A 12,583-nucleotide genomic window follows, 5' to 3' on the forward strand; every position below is an offset into this window, starting at 1 on the left:
TAAAAATGGAATTAAAATACATTCCAGGCAGATGATAAACTCTTAATACACTGTGAATGAACAAAAACTGTCACGTGACCCCAAAAGTCAACGTCAGTAGGCGTTTTACGAAGGAAAACAACCGCACCAGGTAGGTTTTTTGTCAATATCTTCGCTGATCGTCCTCTGGCTTTCATACGACCTAGGGCGGGCAGTAAGGCATGCATAAAGCTTGCGATCGGTATATCACGCGTTGTGTGTGTTGCTTTCGTTTTCGAGAACACTTCGGCGCAAATTTTCATTTAAGAAGCAAACGTCAGTAGTAAAACATAAAAGAGTCGGTGTTTACACAAATAAACGATCACAGAACTATCTATGCGTTACCGGACGAACATATATTACATATTTCTTCGCGTAAACAAACGAAAATATGTATCGGATAATAAATATACGTTTAAAGAGAAGAAACAAATATGGCAAACGTCAGTAGTACATTTAAGAATGGCAAACGTCAGTAGCCAAAAAATGCAAACGGCAGTAGCCGAATATATGCAGGCGTTTCATTTAATGCAAAACACGGAAAGAATGCAATTTATACTAATTAAGAGTTAGATATTACAAATTCAGATTGATGCCACAATGCACGACATATATAACTTCCGCAAAAATCAACAAATGTAACCTTTATTATTTGTGCCTTATAATATGTTAACAGTTCGAAAATTTTCTTTAAAATGTTATTATCAATGATGATAACTGTATATTGTCAAAAGTGCTTAGGTGTTTGTTGTTTCTTTCAGTTTAGCCTCAACTTAAAGGTTTTGTCCCCGACGGACAACATGCGTCCCCAGCCGCCCAAAAGGGGAAAACACTGAAGTCTTTATTTCAATACAGTTCGAGGTACTAGTATACGGTTTGTTTATTCACATGTAGCCATTCGGTGCTCACACATTTGTTGATTGACATCTACATTAATTAGAAGACAACTGCAACCATAATTCTGCCTATTGCCTTGTTATCTAAAGCAAAAGTAAATAACGCAAAACAATATCTTACATTGAAAACCTTACAGGAATAACAAAACATCGAAATGGTGAATTACGAGTCTTCTGAGATGTCTATACGTATAATTTGCATATTTTAATAAAATGCTGTCGCTAATAAACGAATTTTGTATACAGATTATTTACATCCATACAAAAATAGGCTTTATAGGATGTAAGCTGATGCAATCCATCAACACCATAATGTCTGAGAGCGTGTTTATCTTACTGTAATACCTATTATACAAAGCTAAGATTATTTTAATTTAACTTTTTTTGCATTTTCAAATCAATAAATTATACAAAACAATTATAACAGTTTGATAAGGGATTAACTGTTTATTACAATAACGCAGAATGTCGCGTAATCTCTGAGCATATATGTCACTTTGGTGTTAGCTTGTCTGTTTTCTGAACGCAATATCGCGTAATTAAGTGGGCGGAGTGATCGTCTTCCAGCCGAATTCGGGCTCAAATGAAGACATATCAAATTATCGATTTCTACGCAACTTAATGTTATGCAGAATATTAAACAGTATAACCTAACAAACTGAATAATAGTGTTACCTATTTCATCTTAAAATGACTTGATATATTTCACACGAAATATTCTCGTTATTATATCATGTATTATTTACTAATATTATATTCTTCATTTCAGAGTTGTTGGGGTACTATAGTGACCGAGTCCCGTTAATGACATAATGAATGAATTGGTGTGAACATGAATATGTTCCGATACTTATTAAAAATGTCAGTTAATGCTTCTTGTCGTTTAATTAACAAATACTCGCATGTGTCTGGTGAGGTCCTCTTTTCTACTAAATTGTTTATCACAGCATGAATATTTTGACAAGCCGAGATGCCTGTCCTCGTGCAGCTTTAACCCCCACTTGGTTTTGAGGGCATCTCCACAAAAACGACACACATGTGACATATCTGAAATACAGGTTAAATATACCGATTAAACACTTACGGTATGCATTATGTTAGGAAACTTTACACAGCTAATGTATAATGCAAACACAGTATTCGAAGATATAGACATTGGATAGCGTTTAAGAATATAATTTTTACGGGGTAATTATTTCTTGTTACGATTAGAAATTCGAAACGAATAATAAGATTTTAAACTTCAAAAAGTCGCAAGTAAAATGTTATATAATCATTTTATGGCATCAATGTATTGTTTATAACAGCTAACAATGACTGTTGGGAAATTAACATAAACAACACACACACACGCGTGTCGCGCTCGCACCATATTATTTACCATATTCGTTCATAAACGTGCAATTTCAAAGGAACTTGTTCACTTTGCGTACGTATTTATTTATACAGCACAGTTGCAGTTCTTGTGTGTGCGTGGTAATAAATACTACCAAGCTTATAAATCTTACTGTTTTGAAATGAAATATAATACTTGTTAAAATAAATGGCAATATATAAGTAAACATAGTTATGGGTGTGTCTAAAAGGTAAAAGAACGCCTGCATATATTCGACTACTGACGTTTGCATTTTTTGGCTACTGACGTTTGCCATTCTTAAATGTACTACTGACGTTTGCCATATTTGTTTCTTCTCTTTAAACGTATATTTATTATCCGATACATATTTTCGTTTGTTTACGCGAAGAAATATGTAATATATGTTCGTCCGGTAACGCATAGATAGTTCTGTGATCGTTTATTTGAGTAAACACCGACTCTTTGTATGTTTTACTACTGACGTTTGCTTCTTAAATGAAATTTTGCGCCGAAGTGTTCTCGAAAACCAAAGCAACACAAACAACGCGTGATACACCGATCGCAAGCTTTATGCATGCCTTATTGCCCGCCCTAGGTCGTATGAAAGCCAGAGGACGATCATCAAAGATATTGACAAAAAACCTACCTGGTGCGGCTGTTTTCCTTCGTCAAACGCCTACTGACGATGACTTTTGGGGTTACGTGACAGTTTTTGTTCATTCACAGTGTAATATGCCAAAACTCAGGAAGAAATCGTACAGTCAGAAGCTGTGGGCAGATCAGACAAGGAAATGGCTGAGTAGAAATGTAAGTTATGCTATTGCCATTATGTAAGGTCTATGGATGATTTAAAGTTATCAATATACACCATTAATATAACCTCTGCCATTTTAATATAATTGAAACTTTAGCTTATTTCATTCAGTTATTTAAAGTTTCAGAATTGCATATTGTAACATTTAGCAATTCAAAGCAGTCTTGAATATACGATATACTTGTACTCATTCCAAAGCAGAATGGCTATCTTTTCCCTATGGTATGTTAGTCATTTTCCAATTGTTGGCTTGCAGGTATTGGTTGATGGGTCCAGTCCTCAGCAGACCCATGCTAATCCACCTGACATAGCCAATACAGGACAGAATTCACAGGCTGTGGAATGTGGCTTGACCATTACAGCAGATGCTTCACATATGGTATGCTTCATATGAAATAAACTTGAGCTATAAACCAAGTGGTCATTTCCTTTGTAAGACATTCTGTATTCTTCCTTTTAAGACACCCGAAGGGTCTTGTTATTTAATGAGGCGTGCATCCATCTGTCTGTCTGTCCGTTAGCAAATTATTGTGTGCACTAGATCTCAAAAACTATACAATGGATTTTCACCAAACCTCACACAAATGATAAGCATGATATTTAGTTGTGCATGAAGTAAATAATTTCCGGATCAGATATGTCAGCTCAGAGTTATCTGCCTTTATGCCACCACACATACAAGATCAAATATGTTATAAACTGATACATTAAAAATTTTGTGTGCATTTGTACAGATAAGGATCAAGCAGCCAATATCTTCATTTACTTATGCAGTACTACCGTTGTCTTTTCAGAATACCACAACTCAAAGTTACCATCCAGCTTCTCTAACACAGTTGATAGGTGATTACACCACAGAGGTGCCTGATGACGTCATAGTAGCAGCCCTTGAGCTTATGAAAGCAAACTGTGATGCTGACACTAGTGAATACTATGGATATTATAAACCTGCTGCAATCCTTACGTTCATAAATTCCTATGATGGAGAGAGTGTTGTTCGACTGCCAGTGAATAAGAATTCCATTCACATTCACCCATTGACAAGACACTAAGTAACATCATACTTTATCGCAAGCTGCAGACAGCTGTATGTGTTCGATTCAATGCAAAATCCACTACATCTACGTGAAGTGAGGAAACAGTTACTGAAAATGTATGACAGTGATATAGTGAACAACCTCATATACAGCAAAGTTACTCAGCAAAGTTTTGAGCCTTTATGCGGAGTTATGGCTGTGGCATTTGCTTTCACCTGTTTTCTTGAACATAATCCAAGTACTGTGAACTATGACATTTCAAGAGCAAGACAACATTTAAAAACCTGCTTTGAAACTGCAACTGTATCTTCATTTCCAGTGACAACCAATGCTGACTCGAACTGGATGTATTCTTACCTTGCTCAACAGCAAAGGTATAGAGAGAGTGAACAAACTACTGACACTGCTGAAGAAAAAGGGAGTGGTAGGCTAAAGAGTAGAATAAGAAAGGCAGAGTTGAGAGCAAGGAGAACTGGGGAACAGTTAGCAATACACAGAGAGAAGGAGAAAGCATGGAAGGCTAACTCAAGAACAAGGAGAACTGACGATCAGATACCAATACACAGAGAGAAGGAGAAAGCGTGGAAGGCTAAGTCAAGAACAAGGAGAATTGACAAACAGATACCAATACACAGAGATGAGGAGAAAGCATGGAAAACTAACTCAAGAACAAGGAGAACTGACGATCAGATACCAATACATAGAGAGAAGGAGAAAGCATGGAAGGCTAACTCAAGAACAAGGAGAACTGACGATCAGATACCAATACACAGAGAGAAGGAGAAAGCATGGAAGGCTAAGTCAAGAACAAGGAGAACTGATGATCAGATACCACTACACAGAGAGAAGGAGAAAGCATGGATGGCTAAGTCAAGAACAAGGAGAACTGACGATCAGATACCAATACACAGAGAGAAGGAGAAAACATGGAAGGCTAAGTCAAGAACAAGGAGAACTGACGATCAGATACCAATACTCAGAGAGAAGGCGAAAGCATGGAAGGCTAAGTCAAGAACAAGGAGAATTGACAATCAGATACCAATACACAGAGAGAAGGAGAAAGCATGGAAGGCTAAGTCAAGAACAAGGAGAATTGACAAACAGATACCAATACACAGAGAGAAGGAGTAAGCGTGGAAGGCTAAGTCAAGAAGAAAGAGAAATAGCAAGGACATTGCTACTGACAGAGCAAACGACATACTGAGAAAAAAAAACAATAGAAAAGATATTATATCTGCAATTAGAACATTCAAAAAGAATATTAGAGATGCAGCAGAGTATATATGTACTGTGTGCCATAGACTACTTTATCGAAATAGTGTTAACAAATATGTGCCCACATCCGAGCTCACCAAAGGTCTGAGCACAGGTCAATTTTCACCAGATCAACCGGAATACATATGTACCACCTGTAAGAGACACTTGAACAATAGGAAAATACCACCACAGACACTAGGTAACAAACTGGATATTTCTGATGTACCAGCTGTTTTGGATGAATTAACAGATTTTGAAGCAAGACTCCTTGCTAGAAGATACCCATTCATGAAAATAGTGCAGCTTCCAAAGGGTAAACAAAGAGGCATATTAGGTAGTGGCCAATGTCCCAGTAGATGCTGCTGAATTATGTACAAGTCTTCCTAGAACTTTATCCACTTCAGGAATACTTCCAGTGAAACTTAAAAGAAAAAGATCGTATAAAGGACATGTGTATTACCAGAACATTCGTCCAGAGAAAATTAAGCAAGCATTTTGTTGGCTCCTTAAACACAACACTCACTACCAGAATGTAGTTGAAACTTTGCATTGGGAAGAACAATGTAAGGAACAGAATGCAGACATTTGGAAGCACTTAACAGAAGTTGCAGAGTCAAGTGCCAGTGATTCATGTCTGGATGATGTCCATTCAGAAAGTGACTCATCAGATAAATCAAATTCATATGAAGATGACTCTATCCAACAGATAGATGACAACATTGAAGAGACACAGTTTGATACTTGCATACAACTGGCAGATCCTACAGCAGATACCAGTGACATATTCAGCATTGCTCCAGGTGAAGGCAAACATCCACTCCATATCATGATGGATCCAGGCTGTGAAGAACAGTCATTTCCTCAGTTGTTTCCAACTGGGTGTTACGGATTCAACTGTGAGAGAGATATAAAACTGACTCCAAAGAAATACTTCAATGCAAGAATCCTTAACAGAAAATGGCACTTTGCAAAGAATGTTGAATACCTATTCTTTGCTCAATATGTAACAGAGCACAAGCAGGTAATGGATACCATGTCAATTGCTGTGAGGAAAACATTTAGAGCTTTGCCCACAGATAGCTGTATTGATGCTGGCTTCATTAAAAACCCAGACAGACTGAAATCTCTGATCCTCAAAGATAAAGCCTTCAACTTTCTCCAGACGGTGCGGGGATCACCCCCATTCTGGCAAAAGATAATGTGCTGGGACTGGCAAGTCTCACCTTATATCAGCCCTATACCAGATGGCATTGAGAGCTTTTCAAGCAGAAGGAGAAAACCCAGATGATGTGCATGTGTTACTGACAGCCCCTACTGGCACTGCGGCTCACAACATTGGTGGTGTAACACTGCATTCAGCATTCCTGTTACCACTAGGCCAGACCGAAAGCTTTGCTGCATTATCAGATGACAAAAGGAACACCATCAGGTCCAAGATATGTCATTTGGAGCTTCTCATCATTGATGAAATTTCAATGGTGGGTACTAATCTGATTCTACAACTGCAATACAGACTGTGTGAAATAAAATGCTCAAAACAACACTTTGGAGGTGTGTCAGTGCTCGTATTTGGTGACCTGTACCAGTTACCGCCTGTCATGCAGAAATTTATTTTTGAGCCAGTTTCTGACCGAATAGCCAGGCTACACGGTTCTTTGTGGCATGAATTTCAAATCACGGAACTTACAGAAATCATGCGCCAGAAAGAAGATGTTCAGTTCCCTGAGCTCCTCAACCGTGTACGTACACAGTCACATACCCAAGATGATGTTAGAATTCTGAAGGAAAGGCAATTGGCTCCCCCATCCGAAGACAAAGAAGCACTGCATGTATTTCCAACTAATGCACATGTGAATGCTCACAATGACAAGCACTTGGAAAATCTTAGCCATCCTCTGGAGATAGTAGCTGCAGTTGACAAAAAGGCCAAACAGTCTGAAAAACTTTCGACTAAGCTCTGACCCCAGGTTCACTGGTGGTTTGGCAAATGAAGTACGGTTAAAAATTGATGCAAAGGTAATGCTCATTAAGAATCTAGATGTCTTAGATGGTTTAGTGAATGGTGCACAAGGCAAAATAGTTGGGTTTATAAGATGCAGGAATGGCCCCGATAAGAAAATCCTTGCCATCTTGATTGAATTCAACTCCAAAAAGGTTGGACAGAATGCAAGACGGACTTCACAGTTCACTTTGGAACTTAATCACTATCCACTGGCAACACCAATTCTGAAAGCAGAGTCGAGCTTCACAGTTAGTCGCAAAAATAAAGACTTGAACGTTGTTCGGTACCAGTTTCCAGTTAAACTGTCTTGGGCCTGCACAATCCATAAAGTGCAGGGACTGACTTTGGATGCAGTTTTTGTATCCTTTGAAAGGAGATATGCATGTGGTCAGGCATATGTCGCTCTGAGTAGAGCAAAGACACTAGACAGACTCTATCTGTCACATTTTGACGAAAAGAAGCTGACATGTAGTAAAAAAATTAACAATGAAATGGCCCGCTTACGTACAGAAAGAAAGTTGCCCTTGTAATATAATTTTCTCAACAATTGGAAGGATGCAGTCAATATCTCTGTCCTGAACACAAGATCTTACATTAGGCACAGGGAGGAATTACTTCACGATCCTGTCTTCAGAAACTCAAATGTGGTAATTCTTTCAGAAACATGGCTCGGTAAGCAACATGTAAGTGCTGACATAGAACCCGACACGCACACCTGCTTCAGATCTGATAAGCCAACAAACAGCTCTGACAGTAGAGCAGGAGGAGTTGCTGTGCTGGTGAAGAAGGGGTCTTTCAGTTCATGTGAACATGTTTCTTCTACTGAGGAAAAGTACATTCAGATTATAAATGTGCAAGTGACAACCAAGTCTAGAGAAACTTTAAATATTATTTGGGTTTACAACTCTCCCAGCAATACCACCAAAGCATGTGAAACAGAAGTTTTAAGGCAAACAAAGACTCATGAAGATTACCCATCAATCTGTACAGGCGACTTCAACATTAAGGACCATCTTAGCATGATGCAAGAGATTGGATTCAAGCAGCATGTATCTGGCCCAACCCACATGTCTGGTTCTTGATTGGATCACCTTTACAGCAGACATTTCCCGGATATCCATACCAAAGTAGTGCCCTGTTATTACAGTGATCATGATTGGGTAACATCATGTGTTGCCAATATACACATGTGAAGTACATATATTAACTGTCAATAAATAATTCAGATTGAAAACAAGTATAATAATTCAGATTGTGAAAGTTGAAGACTAGTTTCATTGAGTATATTCAGGAGAGCCATTGAAGTACAACGCTACTTTTGCCCCAATCACTGCCTTAAGTGGTATTCAGCAGATATTGACACATATTGTGCGAACTTAAAATTTTTCTGCACCAGAGAAAGATACAATTTTCTGACTACTTTGATCATCAAGTAAGCTGAGCTCCTATTGTTTCCTCTCTATCTCTTTTTGTCTACTCCAAAGCAGTATGTTAATTCTGAAAATGTAAAAATATGAAAAAATAAAGAGGGTAATATATAGAAAACACGATAGTTATTTTTACAGCGAAAAAAATATCTACAAACTGCAGCAGATGACATATGTAACAAAAAACAAAATTTAAATATTGAACACCTGTTATGCAGCAAACTAATAGTTTAATATAATGTAGGCGCTGTATTTCTCAAAAACATTTACACACTTATACTTTTATGTAGTGACAAAGTTACAGTTGGGGGCATCCGTGTCCTGTGGACACATTTCTTGTTTTTTTATTTACTTGCTGCTCTCAGGATTGAACGTTAATCCTCAAACTGGCTTACTGTGAAACGAAGACGCCTTGGGCGCTGATGAGTTGTTAGGTAAAATGTACCTTATCTTATAATCTTTTCTACTTTTACATTTAAGTTTAAAGTTTTATTGAGAATATTGTTAACTTCCCTTGTGTCCCGATCTTTTTGTCCTTCGATGCTCTCGTTGACATCATTTGGTAGAGAATTTACCACGACATTATGTCTCCTGGATTCACGATCCCGTTCCTCCGCCTTATCCTCTCGAATAATGTATTTTATTATATTCTTGTCACATGTTCCATTTCCGAGCGATTTTTCCAACTTTTCTAACCGTGTTTCAAAGGAATCCATTTTTGTTATTTTTTTCCCCGCATGAAGAGCATCGCGATCCTGCAATGCATACACGAGAAAAGAATTCTTTCCTCCTTTCCTTTTACATTGAAGATTTGTGTTTTCCATGTAGTATATTTCTGACAGTAAAAGTTTTCACAAAAACCACACTCGATACCCTTAAAGTGATATTATGGGCATCTTGCAGTTTATAGGTGTCTATCGCAACCGTTGTTTATTTTGGTGTTTTCACTTCATATACACTTATATTTATTATTGCAGCGTTAACATACTAAAAAAATATCCCGGAAAGAGAAAAATATTGCATTTGAATATCAACCGTTCTTTCGTTTGACAACTGATCATCCATGTACGATGTGAACCTAAATTTAGGTTCAGTGCAGATTATTAAATGTGTAAATTAGTGTCAAGGTGTCTTATAGTCAGTTAAGTGTTAATTCTGGCTTAAACATAGCTAAAGGAGAATCTCATTTTACTACGGCATGTAAGGACTGCAACCAACTGTTTGGTCAGAAAATTAAAGTGATATAATGGGCAGTTTTTGAATTGAGCTGAAAAGAATTAACAGGTCAAAAGAGTTAGTTAAAATGTGGTTACTGACCAATTATCAGCAACCTATTTTGCTACCAGTTGTTCATAAAAATATATTTTATATTCGATATTTTACGTGACTCACCCAGTCCTCTAAGCCGAAATGATCCGTTAAACAAAATTGTGTCTTTGTGTCGTATGAACGAATCTGCACTAAAACTAAATTTAAGTTCAACGCATTTGCTGTCATTACCACACAATTTTGAAGGTGCCTTGAATGTCGGAGTCACGGACAACAAATCCATAACGTATTGCCGGTAGCATCCCTCACTCTTGACCAGTGTCTTTTCCTCTGCACAGTTCAGCAGGGATACTTTGGTAGCATAACTTTTGCCTGTCCATCACGACCGGCCCTTCCGACCTCCTGCCAATAATCATCCAATGTTTCGGTGCCCCCCCCCCCCCCCTAGTGTAATATAAACCGTATATCTGGAATGTTTATCCCAATTCCAAATGCAATTGTAGAAATGGGGAATCTTGTACAAGAATCTGGTTTTGTAAACTCTTCCAGGATTGACTTAAGATCCCTGTTGCACATATCAGAATGGTACAGCTTCAACACCTTTGTGCCATTTGCATCAGCTGCATTTTCAAGGTGAGCCGTTATGTTAGGCAAGTCTTGCCATCTGAGTGATCCTACTGGAAGTAAATTGCACTTTTAATTAAAAAATAACATTTTTTATGGGTACTGTGTTATATCTACATTAGTTCATGCTTCATTAGTTTGTTAAACTCAAGTAAGTATATTTTCAATTATTTAATACATTCTTATATTCTTATCATGTCCATGAAATACTGAATTGATTCATTTTCATATAAACAAAATTAATTATACAAGAATCAACATATGAAAATTAAAACACCGTGCCTGTTTCCATTTACCGTTCTTGAATTGATAAAACGGAACACGAGGGGCGCTCCGCTGATTTGGGGAGATAAGTCGTGATTGATCTTCTTGTGCAGTTTTCTCCCTTAGATCTTATTATTTTTTTAATACATAAATGTAGTCTGTAGACAATTATAGAAGAAGAGTAGTCGAGTCTTGGGACAGCTATTGTTGGCTACTCTAATGGGATTTAAATAGATCTAGTAACATTAAATTATGATACAAATGTACATGTCTCCATTTGTTTAAAATCATTGGATTTGAGTACATGTATCACACGCATTTCGATAATCATGGCACAATAAATATCTTTTTTAAGGAATTGTTTTCTCTTAAAGTAATTAAAACAATTGAATTATTTAAATTGTATTTATATATGTTTAACAAATGAAAAAAGCCCCCACATTATTGCTAAACATATACATTCAAATAATATGGTGAACAATTCCCCGGAGAGCATAGATTGCCTCGTAAAGCCCTGTCACGGCAAGTCGTGTGCCGTCCTGGTGGACTCTCGTACCACGCAGGTCTTGCATCCAACCAGTGATTTGCAACAAGTTGCAAATATATGGTGCGACACTGGTCCTGAATTTCACACTGAATAGTGTTATAAAGTTCAGAGCATAGGTTTTAATGCCTTAAGCAATGGGTTTACGAACTGTGTTCTTTTTAAAGTGTTTCAGAATGATTATATGTGGTGTTTCCTATATAGGATAAAGAAAATTTGCTTATAACAATTATACAAATATTTGAAACTCTTTACAAAACAATTACATTATAATAATAGAAAAATCAACGCTTTTTAAAATCCATTATTTAAAATACCATATCAGATACAACTATGACAATGTTACAAATAATTAATTTTATGAATTACGTTTTTTGGTACGTTTTTCCCAATTGTCGAATGACTGTTTAAATGAACTGGATGTGTATAAAAGTAATAAAATGATACATTTTTCGACTATTGCATGTATTTAAGTCTTTTACAGATCACGCAAGCCAACGCTTGCTTGACGGCGCGTTCCTATTCCCTGCTCACGGACACCACCACATTGAAGAACTAATCAATAAAATAAGCTCTGAATCTCATATGTATCCTCGAGTCAGCAAATCATACACGTACAGTTACAGATATACAAGCTTTTCTATAATGGTATTCGAGCTTCATTTTAGGAGACAACCAGGATCTAAAACGGAACGTTTCAACGCGTGCAAGTGGTTTCTATAGGCGTTACGCATGCTATTCGCCTTCTTTATGAAACGTAACATTTAAAGTCAATTTTTTGCGGTGTTGTTATATCATTGGAAGGTTAATATTTTGTGAGCATTAACTTAATCTTGAGCGCTCTTTCCGGAACATTAAATATGTTGTTTGATTAGTTATTAAATAGGCACATCGATCAATATTGTTAATAATATTATATAAAATTATTTCAACCGCAAAAGGTTTCATATAAGGTGTGAGGTTATAAGTCTTTCAGAGCTAAAATCACTCGACATCACCGTTCAGCTGTGAAATGTAACATGTATTTGTACTTAATCGAACGACTTGGAAATTATATATTAGACACATTGCACT

Source organism: Dreissena polymorpha, chromosome 1, assembly GCF_020536995.1.
Source record: "Dreissena polymorpha isolate Duluth1 chromosome 1, UMN_Dpol_1.0, whole genome shotgun sequence".
Taxonomy (NCBI): domain Eukaryota; kingdom Metazoa; phylum Mollusca; class Bivalvia; order Myida; family Dreissenidae; genus Dreissena; species Dreissena polymorpha.